Source organism: Vicugna pacos, chromosome 1 (genome assembly GCF_048564905.1).
Source record: "Vicugna pacos chromosome 1, VicPac4, whole genome shotgun sequence".
Classification (NCBI taxonomy): Eukaryota; Metazoa; Chordata; class Mammalia; order Artiodactyla; family Camelidae; genus Vicugna; species Vicugna pacos.
This window is the reverse complement of record NC_132987.1, coordinates 64,734,682-64,754,651: the sequence shown is the minus strand read 5'-3', so window position 1 is coordinate 64,754,651 and position 19,970 is coordinate 64,734,682. Positions and strand designations below refer to the sequence as shown.

Genomic DNA, 19,970 nt, shown 5'->3' with positions numbered 1-19,970 from the left:
TTTAGTTACTCAATTGTTTCTTTCATTCCTGTGTTCCCTCAAATTACTGTTTATTCAGTACCTTTGTGCAGGTCTGTGGTAAGTGCTAGGAAGACAGCAATGAGTAAGGCCAGCTCTCTGCCCTCAAGAAGCACTTATGAATGTGTGTGCTCCGACTTTCCTCAAGTTGTTCATTGCACCTGTTGTCAGATTCATCAGCGGAATCAGACCAATGATCAGAGGAAGTTGGAAGGCTGCAATGTTAAGACAGATGCTACCAACTAATGCTATGTTTGTGTAACTGATGGCAGCTTCCCCGCCCTCTCTCCATTTGTTACTTTCTGTACATTAAGGGATGTTTGTCCCTGAAAAAGAAGTGTTTCCTACAGAGATTATTTAGATAACAAACACTGACCAGGACAGAAGCCTGAGGTGAAACAAACTTTGGGACTGAGAATGGAAGTCCTGATTCTCATACCCTCTTTGCTGATTGGCCATTCAAAAATGGTAGTTTTACTTTTGCCTCCTTCAGAGTGGAGATGTTCCCTCTGAGTTGACAGCACAGGGAAGCAGGAAAATCAAATGAAAATTTAAACCAAACGACAAGAAGTAGATGGTCCCTCAAAGAAGTGAGCTTGATGGAGGGGAGAATAGTGATCTAAGAACCTTGTCTTTGTGTGGGTGGCTCTGGTGTGGTGGAAGGTGTTCCCACATACCCCATTCAGATGCAGTTTCTGCCCTCTTCAACTGGTCCTGAAAGGCTCCAGGATCTAGAGTTACCTTGTGGATCTGACCCACCTGTGCCTGTTCCCTGTCCCCTCCCCAACTCCCCAGTGCTAGCTGCCTTGTCAACTTGGTTACACCTCTGCGCAGGGACAGAAGCAGCTTTCCAGTTCAGAAAAGCCATGGAGTTGTTCTTAGTCATTTGCATTTATCATCTAGAGAGCCAGGTCAGAAACTATGTAAATTGAGAAACTGAGGGCTGTAGAATGCTGATAAGCAAGATTGTATACAGCTTTGTCCACCTGCTTATATGAGGATGTTTCTAAAAAAGTTCCTAAAATTCTCAGTCACTGTATTCAGGCAGCTTTTGTTTGAGTGAAGAAGTCAAGCTACAGTAGCTGAATTGTATCTCAGCATCATAGTGGTGTGGAAAGCTTGTCCTACCTATTAACAGACCCTAAAGGTCCCCCGTTTCTTCCTACTCTTGTCCTTTGCTCTGTAGAGGGTGGAGGACTTTCCACCATTGCTTCACTGCTCTGCCTTAAGTTTTCCATGCTTTAAGGGCCAGCTCAAGACCCTTCCACTCTTTGTTTGCACTTGCCATTTCACAGTGACTCCTTAGACTTAATCCTGCATTTGGTGATCACCATAGATATGTTCTTTAAGGTTAGTATGTTCTGTAGGGTCAGGGAATATGCCTTGTCTTGGGCACATTTTCCCTGGTGGTGAAATGTGGGCAATGACACCGAGAGAGTAGCTGGGGAGAAGGAAGGTGGTGATGGGCAGAGACCAGGGGAGGAAGGGATAAGGTGGAATTAGACCTTGTTCTAAGAGAGGAATATAGATTGCAGTCATCACCTTATACTATCCACTTACTCTATCACCCACTGCAGGACATTTGGTCCTGTCCAAAACATTCATAAGACATTTGGTCCATGCTAAAAGATCCTTGACATTTGGTTCTATCCAAAACCATTTGACATGGACCGAATATGCTCATAGATGTTTTAGATAGGACCAAATTTCAAGCACCTTTTGGCATGGACCAAATGTCCTATGGACCAGGTATCTTATAAACATTTTGGATAGGATCAAATGTCTGCTAATCCTATCACTGTGACCCTATGGGCAGGTCTCTTCCATTTTTATCCCTTTAATACTAGCTTTCCTCTCCAAGGCCAAGGCCAAGGTCATCACTGGTGTTTGTTTTAATCTCATTTCATCTGTGAAAAAGTTTGAGTGGGTAAAGTGGGAAGAGGAAGGCAAATGACAACATTCCACATGATTTACCCTAGGCTCTGCCCCATCAAGGGAAAGCTTGTTAATTTTCTTTGTGACTTCCAGAATGTCTAGCTCAGTAACATAAAATATGTGTTTTTTTTAACATTTTTTATTGATTTATAATCATCTTACAATGTTGTGTCAAATTCCAGTGTAGATCACAATTTTTCAGTTATCCATGAACATATATATATTCATTGTCACATTTTTTTCTCTGTGAGCTACCATAAGATCTTGTATATATTTCCCTGTACTATACAGTGTAATCTTGTTTATCTATTCTACAATTTTGAAATTCCAGTCTATCTCTTCCTGCCCCCTGCCCCCTTGGCAACCACAAGTTTATATTCTATGTCTGTGAGTCTATTTCTGTTTTGTATTTATGCTTTGTTTGTTTGTTGTTTGTTTTTTTTTAGATTACACATATGAGCTATCTCATATGGTATTTTTCTTTCTCTTTCTGGCTTACTTTACTTAGAATGACATTCTCCAGGAGCATCCATGTTGCTGCAAATGGTGTTATGTTATCGGTTTTTATGGCTGAGTAGTATTCCATTGTATACCACTTCTTCTTTATCCAGTCATCTGTTGATGGACATTTAGGCTGTTTCCATGTCTTGGCTATTGTAAATAGTGCTGCTATGAACATTGGGGTGCAGGTGTCATCCTGAAGTAGGGTTCCTTCTGGATATATGCCCAGGAGCGGGATTCCTAGGTCATATGGTAAGTCTGTTCCTAGTCTTTTGAGGAATCTCCATACTGTTTTCCACAGTGGCTGCACCAAACTGCATTCCCACCAGCAGTGAAGGAGGGTTCCCTTTTCTCCACAGCCTCTCCAGCATTTGTCATTTGTGGATTTTTGAATGATGGCCATTCTGACTGGTGTGAGGTGATTCCTCATTGTAGTTTTGATTTGCATTTCTCTGATAATTAGTGTATTGAGCATTTTTTCATGTGCCTTTTGATCATTTGTATGTCTTCCTTGGAGAATTGCTTGTTTAGGTCTTCTGCCCATTTTTGGATTGGGTTGTTATTTTCTTCTTATTGAGTCGTATGAGCTGCTTATATATTTTGGAGATCAAGCCTTTGTCGGTTTCATTTGCAAAAATTTTTTCCCATTCCGTAGGTTGTCTTTTTGTTTTACTTATGGTTTCCTTTGCTGTGCAGAAGCTTATAAGTTTCATTAGGTCCCATTTGTTTATTCTTGCTTTTATTTCTTCTAGGAGAAAATTTTTGAGATGTATGTCAGATAATGTTTTGCCTATATTTTCCTCTCGGAGGTTTATTATATCTTGTCTTATGTTTAAGTCTTTGATCCATTTTGAGTTTATTTTTGTGTATGGTGTAAGGGAGTGTTCTAGCTTCATTGTTTTACATGCTGCTGTCCAGTTTTCCCAACACCATTTGCTGAAGAGACTGTCTTTATTCCATTGTATATTCTTGCCTCCTTTGTCGAAGATGAGTTGACCAAAAGTTTGTGGGTTCGTTTCTGGGCTCTCTATTCTGTTCCATTGGTCTGTATCTCTGTTTTTATACCAATACCATGCTGTCTTGATGACTGTAACTCTATAGTGGTGTCTGAAATCTGGGAGAGTTATTTATTCCTCCAGCCTCTTTCTTTCTCTTCAGTAATGCTTTGGCAATTCTAGGTCTTTGATGGTTCCATATAAATTTTATTATGATTTGTTCTAGTTCTGTGAAATATGTCCTGGGCAATTGGATAGGGATTGCATTAATTCTGTAGATTGCCTTGGGCAGTGTGACCATTTTAACAATATTGATTCTTCCAATCCAAGAGCATGGGATATCTTTCCATTTTTTAAAGTCTTCTATAATTTCCTTCATCAATGGTTTATAGTTTTCTGTGTATAATTCTTTCACCTCCTTGGTTAGATTTATTCCTAGATATTTTATTACTTTGGGTGCTATTTTAAAGGGTAAAATATGTGTGTTGTTTGTTCGATAACTGGTTAATATTTGCCAAACCACAAATAAACAAATGAAATGAGTAATAACTCACTTATCTATTTATGGGGCAACCTTCACTGTTCCAGAAATAGAAATAACTTTATAGCAACAGTGTGACGAGAACTTACTGATTTATGATTGTGTGTAAATCATAGTTCCTGATTGGGTCATCTTCAATATTTCCTAGACAAGTGAGTAGAGAGAGGTGCAATGGCCTGCTGATACTTTAGTGATGTCCACCCATAAAGGAGGAAATAGTAAAATTCCTAGATATTTAATGTAGGGCAGACAACTCTCTGTATATCTCACTATGGACTGCAAGGGTTAGGTTGTTAACTCTGTTCAAGAAGTAAAATTGTTAGAATTTTTTTAAAAAATTGCTCAAAGACTAAAATAAAAATCAAGTATCTGGAAACCTAGCTGGGGTACCTTAGTTCCCAGTGATACTTTTAAAAAGATTCTTTACCAGTGACACCAAGTGTTGGTGAGGATATGGAACTCTTGGAACTTTCTTTGCTGATGGGAACATATATTGGTGCAATCACTTTGAAAAAATTTTGTTGCTGTCTATTATCTATACCCCCATGATGCTACAGTTCTGCACCTGGATATACCCAACAGACATGAAGGTTTATCTTCAAGACATGTACAAGAATATTCATATCAGCTTTATTCATAGTAGCCCCAAACTGGAAACAACCAAAGCGTTTCTATCAACAGTAGAATGGATAAGTACATTGTTTCATATTGATTCAACAGAGTGTTATACAGCAATGAGAAGAAGCACACTATTGGCTTATGAACAGCATAGAGGAATCTTACAAACAGAATGTTGAGGAAAAGAAGCCAGATATAAAAGCATACATGTTATATTCTTTCATTTATATGTAGCTCAAGAACAAGCAAACCTTTTGTATGGGTAGAGGTTAGAATAATGGTTATTCTTGTTTGTAAGGGGGATGAGGGAACCTTCTGGGGGAGCTGTAAATGTTCTAAGTCTTGGTTTGGATGGTGGTTACATCAGTGTATAAATATGCAAAAATTTATCTAGTTCTTCCCTTAAGATTTGTACCCTTTACTGTATGCAGGTTATACTTTAAGAAAAAAAAGAGAAAGAAAGAAAGAAAAAGAAAAATGAAGTATGATTGAAATATGATTCTCAGTAGTTTTCCCCTAAACTCCGATATCTTCTGTTTGCCTGCAGGTTAGCAAACAATGTTTTTCTGGCTCTTGCCCCTTAAGTTTCTTGTAAATTTTTACTTCTTACTCCTACTCTCAACTTGCTCTGGAAAGAGCTTGGCTCTGGGAGTCCAGAGGCTTTGGCTAGTCTCTCAATCCCACTTGCCAGCTGTTTACTTATGGGTAAACATCAGGGAAGTCTATGAAACAGGTGTCTCAGTCCCTTCTCCACCTTTAACCCATGGGGTTTGGTGAACAGAATGTTAGGTACAAGATGTCAAAAGACTCTGGGAAAAAATCAAATACCAAAGACTAGTATTGTACTTGAGCGTGAGGAAACTGATAGCACCTACTGATTTGAATCATATAAGGTACTGCTATCAAAGACCATGCTGTGATGTCAAACCATTGGGCAGTGATTTTTGAATCATTCTGGGGCTCAGCCTAGTGCAGTCAGTAGCACATGAGGGTGACTTGGGTATAGGAAAACATGGTGATCACAGAGCAGCCACTGTTGGGAGGCCTGCAGGGTCCTGGCGACATATTCGTATCAGAGGTTTAGGCTGATGGTTCTTTCCAAAGGGGAGGCCCTTGAACCCATGTGGCCAAGTGAACACGGCTCTGCTTAGACAACCCAGCTCTAGTTCTGGCTCTTCTACAAGCAGCTTTGTAATACGAGGCAGTCACTTCACTTCCCCGGGACTTAGTTTTCTCATCTGTAAAGTGAGGGCCAGGTGATGTCTCAGGTCCCTCTCGGCGCTCACGTCCTATGTGTCTTCCCCACATAGCCAGCTCTTACTTATTTCTGGATGTCTATAATGTGGTCATTTTTAAATCCTGAACTGGCTTCCTCTTTTCATGTGGTTGTTCTCTATTCTTCCTAGTCTTTGTGTTCAGGAAATGCAAATTCAGTTTTGAACAAGCAGGTTCTTCACAACTCTGCTGTGACAAATCATACTGTCTCCCAACAAACAATGCCCATGATTCTGGATTACTAGCTTTTGATCAGTTTGGTTGTCCCGTGTCTCTTTCCACCATCAGTACGGATGACCACGTGCTGCCCAATGACACACCCTTCCTGTGTCCCTCCAGCCGCCCTCTACCTGTTGGAGCCTGGCCTAAGCGTGCCTGGGCAGATGGAACCGTGCATTGCTAATGCTCTGTTTTTGGCCACACATTCCTAAGGGTTGTGGTGGCAGCTCAATTAGTGCTTCCAGGTCCCAGGGTCTGGCACCCCAGCCAGTGAGAATGCTGGTGCGAGGAGGAGAAATGCAGGGAAATGCAGCCAGCCCTGGGGAGGTGAGCTCTGAGGCACAACACAACACCCTTGTGGGCTTCTTTCCCGGCCTGAGCTTTTTAAAGGCTGAATGAAAATGCAGAGCCAAGGAGGAAATATCTCATTCTTGTCTGGCCAGCCTGGGCAGAGGTCTTATTTTGCACGTGGCAGGACTTGGGGAAGGAGGAGGAGGGCTGATGGGGCCAGGAGAGGGTGACTTTGTGGTGTCTGGGAGGGAATCGCGCCCTGGTATTACTGCTCAGAGAACTGGGGAAAAGCCACGTGGCTCCTTTATTTTTCCTGTTTCCCCAGGACTGTTTCTGCAGGGATTTTTTTTCCTGTCTCATGTTCCAAATTCTTTTGTGGGGGGTTCTGTGGGTCAGGGGCAGGAAACTAGGCCAGGATTTGGCTTCTGAAGACAATGTTTTTCTCTGGCAGCCCCCGCCTCTTCGGAGGACAGGCCTGGTTCCTGCTTCTGGGTGTCTATAAACCCTTTCCTCTGAAGCCAGGTCCCTCCTTATCTCTGTGTCCTCCTCCCACTCTCTTATTTGGGCTAGGGGTTTGGTTTCTGAGGCCCCTTGAAGATTATGGCATGACAGACACTACACTGACCGCTGCCAGCTGAGGGGCTGCTCCCTTCCAAGCAGGCCCCCGAGGGGAACCAATGGCTGGGGCACCACCTGTGTTCAAACTCTGTAGGGTCCGCATTCTGGGAACTGTTTCCCAGTCCAGTGGGGCAGGGTCGTGTTGTTGTTTGTTTGTTTAAACTATCCTTAATGGTGACAAAACTTTGTTCTTTGAATGCTAATTTGATTTTGGGAAACAGCCCAGCTTCATTTAAGGAAACTAGGGAAGAAGAAACCAAATCTGGGCAAGCTTGAGTGATCATGTTTTTAGTTAAAAAAAAAAAAAAAGCAAGTTTGCTTATGAAGTAATGACGCAATTTGCTTTTTTTTTTTAAATGACAGTAAAGGCTGTTCTCAAGAGAAGACCAAAAATGTTTGTAGCATCTGCTGGGTTAAGCTGAGAGCTCAAGGGGGCAGCTCCAAGGACAGCCCGCATTTCTTTGCTCTATTGGGGAAGCCATAGGGGTTGCCTGTGGGTCTGTGGGTCTGCCAAGTTGTAGGCTGTCTGCCCTGGGACAGCAGATCCGCTCCTGTGCCTTGTGGGGAGGGAGGGGTAAATGAGTTTGGGGCTTTTGCTAAGTCCCCCTATAGGCTGAATTCAGATGTTGCTGAGGAGGGAGACACAATAAGGAAAGGTTCTGCATCAGGGAGTCTACCTGATGCGGAGAGCTCCCCTTGAGCCAGTGGCTCTGCCTGGAGCCAAAAGTTTGGGAGGGGGCAGGCATAGGTCCATGTGTTCCTAGTGTTACTCAAGAGTCCTTTGTCAAGTTGTTTTAGAGAGCTGTTCTTTCAAAGAGTTGGGGGTGTCAGAGCTGTAGTCAGGCTGTGAGCAGCCCTCTGGGAGCAGTCTGGTTCCCAAGGACTCAGGCTGTTTTTCAAGACAGTGACAGAAGATTCTGGCTACTGAGAATCTTTTGTGTTGAGATGGCTGCTGAAGAGAACTCTTGCCCAAGGCTGTGAATAGCCAGGAGGTCTCTCCTTGGTGGTGGGGCGGGGTCATTGATGATAAATGATGTAAGGGGCATACTAGACACATCAGTCCAGCTGCTGAGCTCAGAGTCAGCAAAGGGCCTGGTCTGGGGAAGGGAGGGAATTGATGATGACTTAGCATCTACTGTTTTCTAGGCATTTACATACATCATCACATGTAGGGTGGATATTGCAACCCCCATTTTACAGATGGGAAAACAGAGGCATAGATAGTGAAGTCACTTGCCTTGGCAGTGAGTGTCTCACTGCCTTCTTCCTTCTCAGTTGCCTGCACACTTATTCAATCTTTGCACTTAGCACATTGCACTATGATTATTTACCCATTCCTAGAGATTCTAATGGCGTTGGTCTGGGACCAGGCTTCGGAGTGATTTAAAAGCTCTGCAGCTGATTTTAATGTGTGGCCAGGGCTGAGAACTACTGTTCTAGATTGTAGGTGTTTCATTTTTGTATATCCCTGGGGCCTAAATCAGTGGTCCTCAAATTTGAATGTGCATCAGAATCACCTGAGGAGTTTGTTAAAACACAGGTTGCTGGGCCCATCCTCAGAATTTCTGATCCAGCAGGTATAAGGTGGGCCCAAGACTCTGCATTTCTAGCAAGTTCCCAGGTGCTGCTGATGCTGCTGGTGTGAGGACCACACTCAGAGAGCCCCCGATCCCTTAGAACAAGAGCAGGCTGTCAGGAGATACTGACTGATTTGGGCAAATCCCCAAATCACCCAAGAGTTTCAACCCTGGACTGCCTGGTCCATGTCATGCCTAGGCGTGACACTAGGCTGACTCTCGGGGAGCCTGGGAGGACGCGTCGGGTGGGCCTGACGTCTGCTTACCCTGGAAGGAGGGTAGAATTCTTCAGTCTCCTCACAGGGAGAGACAATACCAGATTCCTACCAGGAAACCCAGTGGCTGTTGGAGGCCCAGAAATTCTAGGTAGAGGTTTAAGGCAGTTAAGAGATCCTGGAATTCCAACCCAGGGCACGGACTCCTGGTACAGGGTGTGACCTGGGAAAAGATGGTCACTGATGTGCATGTCCCAAAGTGTTTGTGACAATGGTGGTGACGTTGCTTTAAAGTTACACCTCGTTTGTGCTCCACAGGAAACCAGGGGCCTCTAGTGAGGAAAACATGGTTTAGTGAGGTCAGAGATGGGGAGTGAGGTCCTGAGCCATCCTGGATGAGTAGGGGGTGGGCTTCATGGGGTGGAGCAGCTATGAGAGTTTGGGCAACTGGAAAGGATGTTTCAGGCCAAGCAGGAGTGGTGTGTTTAGAAGGGAGGAAGAGAGCTGTGCTGGGAAGGACAGCAGAGGACAGGATGTGAGGAGTTTCCATTCTCCTGGAGGACGTGCTTGGACACTTGGAGACTCGAGTCACCTGGTTTTGCTGAACAATGGGTAATTTTTAAAAAATCTACCCTAAAACAAATACTCACTTTAGTGCCTACAACGTGCACAACACTGTTTTCGATGCTGTGTGAAGCCTCCAGGACGATACTGACCAAATACAGAGTGTGATCTGTCAAATGATTAGTGCAGGCAGCAGGTCTTGAGGGGAGAAGAGTCCTGTGGGCGGTGTGCCCGGGGTGGCTGGAGGGAGGGTAAGGCTGCTGGTCCTGGCAGGATGAGTGAGGGTGAGGTGTGCAGTGAGGGTGGTGTGCGCAAGGTGGGGATGTAGCTCCCAGCGTGTGAATAGCCCAGTCTGGGTGCAGTGGGTACATGTGGGGAGCAGCAGTCACATGTGGGGAGCAGCGGTCAGGATGTGGATGAAGAGGGGAGATGAATGTAAGATACCTTGTCCTGGATTGTTGTGCCATCTCTTCTTCAAAGCATGAGGGCTGGGATCTCTGGGGACCGCCCCGAGGACCCCTGCCTCCTGGCAGTGGGGCCGCTGCTACTGACTACTTCTTTAAAGAGTTTCTCCAAGGAGTCCTCACAGGCAAAACTTTATACTGTTTTTACCTTTTCCAGAAGTATTAGTGTTTGGAAGGAGGAGAGGAAAACCTCCCCTTTTAGAGATGGTAAAACTGAGATCCAGGGAAGGAAAGGATAAAAATAGTTCTCTGGGGGTGGGTTGGTTGCAGGAGATGGCTGAGCTAGCCCTATGAATGGAATGATACCTGCTGAGGCAGGAAAGAAGACTTTCCCTGAATAGCACTGGGACATGAACGCTTGATCCTAAGTGTCTTCAGTGAAGTCTGTATCTTTGTGAGTCTGGGGAGGAAGTATAAGGAACAAGAGAGGTCAGAATAGCCTTGGCCATAACATAAGGTCCCGGACATCTCCCAGTGGTCCCAGTAGGCTGGTATCTCAAGCACCTGTCCTGGGTGCTCTGTCCTGGTGCTATGGTTTTGGGAGTCCCCTCCCATAATTCGTGCCACTTCCATCCTCCAGCAGCCTTCTCTCTGCCCTGATCCCACCTCTGGGCCCAGTGGGAGCTAAGCATTTAACCAGAGCTGCAAAATCCTGTCTCCTTATTGGATAGCCCATTAAACTCCAACTTAGCTGGTCTTTGGAGGGACCTACTCTTTTCCATTCCCCCATCAAAACCATTCATGGCTCCACTCTAAAATCAGCAGACCAAAGGAGGGGACGGGAAAGACACTGGTGCTCTACTCCACCAGCAGTATCACCCTTAAGTATTCATACTGAAGAGGAGTGTTCTGTTGCCTTGGTAACTTTCTTGCATAGGTTTTGGCGCTGAGAATATCTGACAGATTTCAATGTTTCACACTCAATGGACAGAGATGGAGGAGCAGGTCAAAGGGTAAATCTCAGTGATTAGGGCCAGGACCAACGATGAAAAGGGTGACAAAGACAGGATGTAAGAAACTGCTGAGCTCACAAAGGATCCACTCCAGCCCTTCCTTCTCCTGTCTCCTCCCTTTCCACCTTTCCTTGTGTACCATCCTCATCTCCCCCATCTATGAAGTTCTGGGGGCCTCTTGGTTTTCTTTGGGTGTCTCTCAGGCACCAGTATCAGCTGCAGGTGCCTGTCTGGGCAGAGTTCTGCTGGGAGCTGAAGAGCAGCAGTGAGTACAGAGGGAGGAACAGGCAAGGATGACATGTGACTCTTCATCATGGCTTTGGTCCTCAGAGAGCTCTGCACTTGTAAGGGAGAGAGTGGTCTTCCCCTCCGTGGCACTTCTGGGAGGAAAGACCTTGGTGTGAGGGAGCCCAAGGTTGGGTGTGGTGTTCTTGGATATTGTTCATCTATGTGTTTATCATGGTACATATAATACAGATGTGAAGCAACAGAAAGACTGCATCACAAAGAAAACTGCTGCAGCTTGGGCAAGGGTGAGGGGATCCAGGGAGGATGCTGGAGGCCCGCAGCAGGGGGAGTGGGGACGATGGCCTAGAGGAGAAAAGTCCTCTTGTGGCTGAGAAGAGCTCTCCTCTCACGTTCCATCCTTGGAACTGTTTCCTATGGAGATGCAGTCCCCTGTGTGAACGTCTCCTTGGATACCAGAGACCAGAATAACCAGGAGGCAGTGGGCCCTGGGGTTGGCGGCACTCCTTTTAAGTTGTTCTCCGGAGAAAACATGCTGAATGGGTGCTTGCGTGTCAAAGTCAGGGTGTGTATGTCGACTGAGTGCTGCCTTCTGTGGCTGACTTCCCACAGGCATCATCCCAGGGCATCATCCTTTGAGCCACACTTTGGCCAGCGCTTTTGGCTTCCTTTGTTACATCTGCAATTTGTTATGCACTGGCTGTGTGCTTGGCCCTGTGCAGGAGAGACTCTTCAGAACCACTCATTCCTGCTCTTCTGGGAACTTCAGGAAGTAGTCCCTCTGCCTTGTTGGGGACGGAGTAGTACAGAGGAGAAAGGAGAGCCTTGGGACACAGTGGTAAGGAATGTGAGAGTGGTCACACTAGGGTGCCTGGGGTTTGGATGTTAGGAGATCATGGGTCATATTTGGAGGAACAGTTTCAGGTGAGTGGTGGGGGCACAAAGAAAGCCTTCCTGGGTGAAAAGGGAGAATTTCTACGTCATCTGGAAGTGCTTCCTGGCTCTGACCCCAGTCTCTCCTGGTGCATCTTGATCCCTTTGATTTTACCTGCACAGGAGGTGGAGATAGCTTTTCTATGGTGCTTTGTGATGCGCTTTGGAGAGCTACAGCTGTCTCCTCCCCCACCCCAGTTCTCATATTGTACCCTCAAGGTCCCACACTTTCACGTGGTAATTCCACTTGGCAAGGGTATCTCTACTGTGACCTCTGTCATTCAGTGATCAGCGCTGATCCCTGGTGAAGCTGTGAAACTTGCTCTTCCAGGTCCTTTTGCCCTGTGGTCTCTAACTCACTTCAGTGGCCTCCCAAGCCTCCCCAAATAGGACCAGTGATCTCAACTCCAAAATGCCCCCCTCCTTTTCTCTAAAGCATCAAAACCCTTGCCACACACCTCATCCCTGAAGCTGACAAATTAATGCACATTTTGTTATTTATGGCTGGTAACAGCTCAATGGGTTATTCCTCATGGGAGAATTTGTTATTTAAAAGAAGCATGTTAAGCTAAAGAAATAAATCTCTAATGGTAGAATTTCATATGCTACTAACAATCAGGTGGAGGTGATATTTTGAAGGCCCTGGGCTACTTTTATAGAAAAGCAGTCATAGCCCCTCTGTGCTCTGTATTTGTCAGGTCTTACCATGAGGATGGCACTCAGTTCAAGGTGCCCCAAATCCAGCTTCAGGGGAAACATGATCAACATTTGACAGGTAGAAGGGGAAACTGACTTATATTTTGTGCTATCCCAGAGAGCGTAAGTAGGCCTTCTGAGTAGATATTAATGAAAAAGCTGTTTCAGTGAGAACTGAGCAGTAACAGAAAGGCCTGCTCTAGGGTGGATGTGGAGGGAACTAACATTTAACTGATAACATCTATATGCCCTGCCCTGTGCCAGGCACTTGATGCTTGTCCTTTTCACTCTTCAAAGAGATTGCATAACTTTCCCATGCTCCCTGTGATGGTGCCACTATGATTCTTACCCAGATTTTTCTGACTCCAAAATCTTATCCCTTGTCTCCATACCAAGATGCTGGGTGAGGTCTCCTGTGATTCTCTGTCCCTGGCAGAGGTGGGAGATCCCTCACTAGAGCACAGAAGGGATTATTGCTTGGGGAGGGAAATGGATTCCATTCTTCTAGGATTGACCCTGATTGAGAGCCTCACTTGCTCTGTTGACGGGAATAATTGAGTTGGCTCAGGGATTTTGTTTCCATTCTCCTGTGATTTCCCTTATCAGGACATACAGTTCCTAACTCACAGAGAAGTTGTCCTGCCTTCCCTGGGGGCTTAAGGAGCAGGGGAGGGTTCCCCTCACCCCGCCCCCGCCACCATGGTGGGTGGCCCCACCTGCCCTCACCCAACCTAAGGTTTCCTTTTCCTGAGTTTGTGATTCATGATTTTTTTTCATTTGAATATCCTAGAGGCACCTTAGACAGAATGTCTAAAATGGAACCAATCAACTTCACCATCCTCCCCCAGTTTTATTTTTTTCTGGGTTTCTCTCATTATGAACATGGCACCATCATTCTGCTGGTCTGAAGTTTGGGTTAACTTTGTTCCCATCTTCTCCCTCTCCCCATTCATCAAGACCTTTCTGTTCATCTTGAAACACTCAGGAATTATGCACTGGCTGTGTGCTTGGCAAGTCCTTCCTTGTCATGCCCAGGGCCACCCCCTCGTTCAGACCCTCCTCATCTCATCCTGGCCCTCTAAGTGCTGCTGGTTGCCTTCACCTAACCTCCTCGTTAGCCTGTCTTTCCTGCTCAGGCCTAGTCATAGGTTTCTCACAGCCTTCTTTCTGGTTAAGGATCAGCCAAGGCTCTCTAGGTTTGCCCAGCCCAGCTCTTTCCCAGCAGCTCTTTTCTAAGCACAGGAGAATATCTCCTGCTTTTTTCTCCCACGTATGAGATTTTTTTCCTGTCTCAAATGTTCTCACCCCTTTCCCCTTGCCACCGATCTCCCCCCTGGACTCCTCTAAGGCTCACATCCACACCCCTTCCTTCATGGAGCTCCTATGGCCACCAACATCAGAAGCAGCAGGTCCCCCACTTAAACTGTACTGTGATTTACTTCTGTATGCCTTCTTTGGCACTTTCTGTAGCATTTCACTAATTGTCAGTTTTCACATTTTGTTTCCTTGGTTGCACATTAATTCAGGGTGAGGTCTGTGTTATGTACCGTTTTCTTTTCAGTAGCATTTACAATGCAGGGTGTTGGTGGGGGTCTGCTTGGTTCTCATTCCTTCTGCTCTTCACAGCCTCCTTTCCCTCACAGCCCCCAGGAATGTCCCCTTGTTAATCCTGGGGGTTTTAAGCTGTCAGTCTCTGCCCATGCGCCTCCCCAGGCCTCCTCATGCCCCCGTTCCTACCCCATCCTAGCATTTTAGAGAGGCAGCACGAAAGCAGTGCGAGCCCGGGGCAAGTGCACAGGCTGTGGAGCCAGGTGGATCTGGGTATGAATCTTGAATCTGCTGCTTACTATCTTTGTGGCTTTGAGCAAGTTAATCAACCTCCTGGAGGCTTGGCTTTTTCAATTCTGAAAACCCTTTATCATTAGGTGAAGGTATATAACAGGCCTTCAATAAACATCAGTTTCCCTGACTCCATCTTCAAATCTTTCCTCTTCCACACAGCCTTTCCTGAGTATTCCACCTCATACTCAGCTTTACCTCCACTGAAACCCTGTAGTATTTATAACGGCAAAGACTCAAGCATGTCAGAACTGGAAGGATTGCTTAGTTTAAGTCTCATTTTAAAGTTCAGGAGACTGAGGCTCAGAGACCTCGAGGGACTTGCCGCAGGCTGCCTGGAGCCCGTGGGGACCCAACCAGGTGCAGCTCTCAGACCCGGGACCCAGCAGGTGTCTGTTAGAGTGGTGCGGCCTCTGCATAGCCAGCATGATCCGTGCCCTCCCTCAGCCCTGGGGCTGTCTCCGCCCCCACAGCATCCTGCATCATGCAGCCTGAGCATGGAGGAGGTGCTTAGCAAATACCTGTTGATGGACTGTTTCTGTGCATGTGTATCTCACTGCCCTGGTGGACTGTATGTTCCCCCTGCCCCGGCAGGAAACATGCCAGCCTTGATGCTGTTCTTTGTCCCTTTTTGGTATTCAGTACGGACCTGGTTTTCATAACTGAAGGTTAATTTCAGGCCCAAGAACAGCGGTTTTTGCAGCTGGGCAGGAGGTCCTCTCCGTGGTTCCTGGGGCTGTCTCCATAATACTCTGATGACCTCTGGCGAGTGTGATTCTGTGCAGTGTCCATTTGTGAGCGGCTCCCCGGCCGGAGCCTGTGTGTGTGCACCACTTGGCCTCCCACTCACACTCCTTTGGCGTCCCCACCCTCCCCTGCTCCCGTCTCCTCCCCCAACCACTCCCTGTGTGCTACTGCTGCTCTGCCTGCTCTGGCTAAGAATAAATCATCATGGTTGCATAGCAACACATTTGGTTTCCTTAACTCCTCCTTCTCCTCCCCTCCCTCAAAAGTGCCTCAGCTCTAAATTTAAGGTAGTGTGTCAGGAGACACCGTTAACCCGCAGATGCCTCTGAACTCGAGCATTGTTCCCCAGATAGCTGCCAGCTTTATGTGGATAGAAGCTGACTGTTTTGCTACCCTCTCTCCCCAGCACCTAGTAGGAGTGCTTGGCACTTAGTAGGAGCTCAGTAAATATCTACTGGATAGTGAATGAATGAATCATTTTCTCAGAATCCCTACAGTTGAGAGGTGCTTCTGGGACTCAGAAATGTTATTGTGGATTCTGGGTTAGTCAGTGATTCACCTCTCTTGGCTGGATGCCCTCCTCCCTCTCTCTAGCCACCTAAGGAGCTGGTGTAGCAAGAGAAGGCACATCTCTCCTCATATCTCTCTGGTGTATAGATGGAGAATATGTTTTCCTCTCTTTCTTTTCTGGAAGCTGATGTTTCAGTCAATCCACATGGTTTATTGAGCCCAGTGGTGAGTTACCACAATATGCAGGTGGGCAGGGGAAGGGAGACCCAGGGAATGTCTGCTTTTGGGGGCCAAAGGGAGGGCTGTCCCTGGACCTAATGTGTTTATTTTTTCCTTCCTGGTTTAAAAAATGAATTGGATTTCACAACTGTGAGGCCACCCTGTGTTCATCTCCTTCCAAACAGCCCCACGTAACATCCCGAACTGACTCCGTGTCAGCGTCAAAAAGGGGTGGGAGGTTCAGGGTCCAGAGGGAGAATGAAAGTTCAGCCAGTGGCTCCTCTGGGGTCGTGGAAACAGGTTTGAAGAGGAGGTGGGGGAAGGGCTGCTGTTCAGCTAAAAATAGTAGCAGCAGCAGAAGCTAAGGGAGGGGCCAGAGGTTAGAAGCCAGGGCAGCTGCAGGTACACATTCTCATCAGAGATCCTGGAGCCCAGTGAAGGTCTTCCTGCCCCTTGGGAGAGGGTTGCAGATGTTGCGTAATCTGTTTGTCCCCTGTGCCTGCTCGCAGTGGGCCGCCAGCGTCTCATCTCCTCTCCCTCCTCCTCCTGTTCACTGCACACACCGCCCATGCGTGCCTTCCTGCCCTCCCTCAGCAGCCCAACCGCATCTGCTCAGTAGACTTTCACAAACCAGTCCCTTGGTACTAAGTGTTCTCAGGCCTCTGTCCTCAGGGGTCTGTAGTCTGAGATAGCATTGTGGTCCCAGGGACCACCAGAAAAACAATCAAGAAACAACTATTAAATAAACAGAAAATAGATGAGATAACATGTTCCCATCCTGTGTGAGTTCAGGCCAGTGCTATTTGGGGGGGCCTTCTGGGTGCGTATTCTAGAAAGTCCTGGAGTTTCCTGCTTGAAAAAGGTGAGGATGAGCTAAGCTAGTGCCTTCCTAGGGCCAGGGCTCCACGGGAGAAACAAGCCCTGTTCCCACCAGCAAGAGGATGGAAGGGGGATGTTTCTGGCAGGAGTTTAAAGCTGGACCTTGGAGGAGATGTGCACTGGAGGTCAGGAGTCTGAGGAGACGAGTCAAGGCCATCTTCACATTTGCCACAGGCTCATTCTCATCCACTGAGTGAGTCGTTCATCCAGTGAACAAACATTTAAGGAGCATCTGCTGAGTACTAAGTGTGGATGGGAGGGTATGCCACATCAGTGATATTTTCATCTTAGATGCACATTGAAATTATCTATGAGCCTGAAAAATACTGATGCTCAGGTTTTACCCCAGAACAATTACATTTTAAAAAAAAATCTCTGGATCTAGGAGGCAGGCATGAGTATGTTTTTTTTTGAGATTTCCCCAGGTGATCTGGCTGTGCAACCAGGATAGAAAAGCATCTAAATGGCCTGAGGCTCCTTCCTGTAACAGCAGTCATTGCCACTTTTTGCCTTGTGAGTGACATGATGAAGATGGGACTTGCAGTGGCTGAGGTACAGCCAGCCCTCCACGGCCAGTTCACACACACGTTTACAGAGCAGCCATCATGGACCCAGCGACAGAGAGATGCACAGTCAGGAACAACAGTACCTGCAGGAAATGTATTAATATAAGCACTCCATTTCCTTGAGTGTTTATCTGGTGAGCCACAGCCAGCTTTTCTTATGAATGGGATTTTCTGATGAATGGGATTTTCTGTGATTTGTCTTGTCTTATCCCTCCGTGGAAGAGAAACAGTGACTATATGTGGTGCATTTCAGTTACGTGGAGATGAAACAGGTGGTGAAAAAGACACACACACAAATAGGTGGAAGGCAGGCAAATAGGGAGGGATGCTAAGCGTACAAAATGTGCCCGTCAGGCAGGTCTTCACAAATGCACTATCAAGTTGTCTAAATCATGATGAAGTAAAAGTACACAATATGCCTGTTTAATATTTGGATTACCAGTAGGATTTGAGCCTCTAGGAGGCACCCGTCCTGTGCTACGCACAGTGAATGTGGCACTCAAAAGAACATGCAATCTTGGGAATTAAAATTAATATCAAAAATAGAGATTTTTAATTACTTAGTAATGTTTTATGACTGTAAGGTTATTGGAAACTTGGAGGAAAAGCTACAAAAGAGGCGCTACTCAAAGTGCAATCCATGGCCCAGCTCTGCCAACTGTTGGTCATCAGTCAGTAATGAGAAGTATGGAAATTGAAAGGAAGCATTTAGAAACTTTTATAGCAATTTGCCGGAGTAATTTTGTCTGTTGAATCTAAAAATTGAAAACACTTAAACTGGGCCTTATATTTTGTTATTGTAATTACATTTCTCGAGTAATTCATTTTTACTGTATTTTACCAAAGTATCAGTCTATGACATGTTGGGAAAAAAATGAAAAAATCAAACAAACCAAGCTAGTCCTTCAGTGCAGATAGTTTGAGAAGCACTGATTGGAGTGGCTGGAAATCTGAGATGTCATGGCAAGCTGAGAGGTGCCAGCAAGTGGGGGAAGGACAGATTGTTCTGTCTGATGTTGAAAGGGGAGTAAGAGTGTGTCCTGAAGACCTAGACTTGCCTCACGCAGGAGACTCTAACACCACGAACATTTACTGAGTTTTTGGTAGATACTGGAGCTTTATATGTTCTTTGTCTGAATTAGTTTATTGACTCCTTTCACAACCCAATGTGATAACAGTGCTTGTCTCCATCTCTGTTTTGCAGAGTCTGGAAGAGGGCAAATAATGTGCTCAGGCTGCCACAGCTGGTGAGTGGCAGACCTGCATTTTAAAGCCAGGTGTGTCAGACTCTGGAGCCTGATGGTTCACAACCCCCAGCCCAACTCCACGTAGTTCCTCCAGGTGACAGGGAGTATGGGTCACAGACTCTGCCCATCCAGTTGTTCCACAATAGGAATGAGGAGAAGGCCCCACAGATTTAGATCACAGAGCTCAAGGTTATCCTTCTAGGAAAGTGCCCTACCTCCTAGGGAGGAGCAGGGTGTGGATGCTGATCTGACAGTTCTCTTCTCCTCAGTGCTCATTTCCAGAAGTTATTTCATTCAGTAGATAGATCCACCCTGGTTTGGACCTTTTATTAGTCTCTGAACTGTCCCGTCAGCAGCTTTTGCCACTTGTCATCTCATCTGTCCATTTATTTTTAAACTTTTAATTTTGAAATAATTTTAGATTCATAGGAAGTTGCAAAGAAGCATACAGGGAGGTCCTGTGCACCCTTCACCCAGCCTCCCCCACTGTTAACATCTTGTACAACTATAGTACAATATTAAAAGAGGGAAATCAACATTGGTATACTTCACAGACCCATCCATCTATTTTTTTGTCTATTAATTTTTAAAAAAAGACTTATTGTTTAGAACAGTTTTAGGTTCACAGGAAAATTGAGAGGAAAGTACAGAGATTTCCCATTTACACTCTGCCCCCACCTATACCCATCTTCTTCCACTATCAGCATCCCCGCCAGAGTGGTACCTTTGTGATAACTGATGAACCCACACTGACACATCATAATCACCCAAAGTCCAGAGTTTACATTAAGGTTGTTAATCTTAATGCAAATTAACTCTTGGTGGTGTACATTCTATGGGTTTAGACAAAAGTATAAAAAGTTATACCATTATACCATTATGTATCACACATAGTAGTTTCATTACCCTAAAAATCCCCTGTGCTCTGCCTGTTCTTCCCTCTCTCTCCCTAACCCCTGGCAACCACTAATCTTTTTACTATCTCCATGATTTTGCCTTTTCCATAATGTCTTATAGCTGGAATCATACAATATGTAGCCTTTTCAGATTGGCTTCTTTCACTTAGTAATAGGCATTCAAAGTTCCTACATGTCTTTTCTTGGTTTGATAGCTCATTTCTTTTTAGCACTATATAATATTCCATTGTCTGGATGCACCACATTTTCTTTATCCATTCACCTACTGAAAGATACTTTGGCTGCTTCCAAGTTTTGGCAATGAAGAATAAAGCTGCTATAAACATCCATGTGCTGGTTTTTGTGTGGACATAAGTTTTCAGCTCCTTGGGGCAAACACCCCAAAAT

General features: G+C 45.7%; 1 protein-coding gene and 1 long non-coding RNA gene across 3 annotated transcripts in view; both read left to right on the top strand.

Moving 5' to 3' along the window:
• Nucleotides 1–19,970, top strand: part of LOC102532976 (kalirin RhoGEF kinase) — a 443,405-nt gene that overhangs the window by 90,325 nt on the left and 333,110 nt on the right. The gene's annotated exons all lie outside the window — the stretch shown is intronic.
• Nucleotides 11,372–17,603, top strand: LOC140697778 (uncharacterized). The gene is made up of 2 exons (XR_012075115.1): nt 11,372–11,868; nt 17,269–17,603. It is a non-coding gene; the product is annotated as an uncharacterized lncRNA (long non-coding RNA).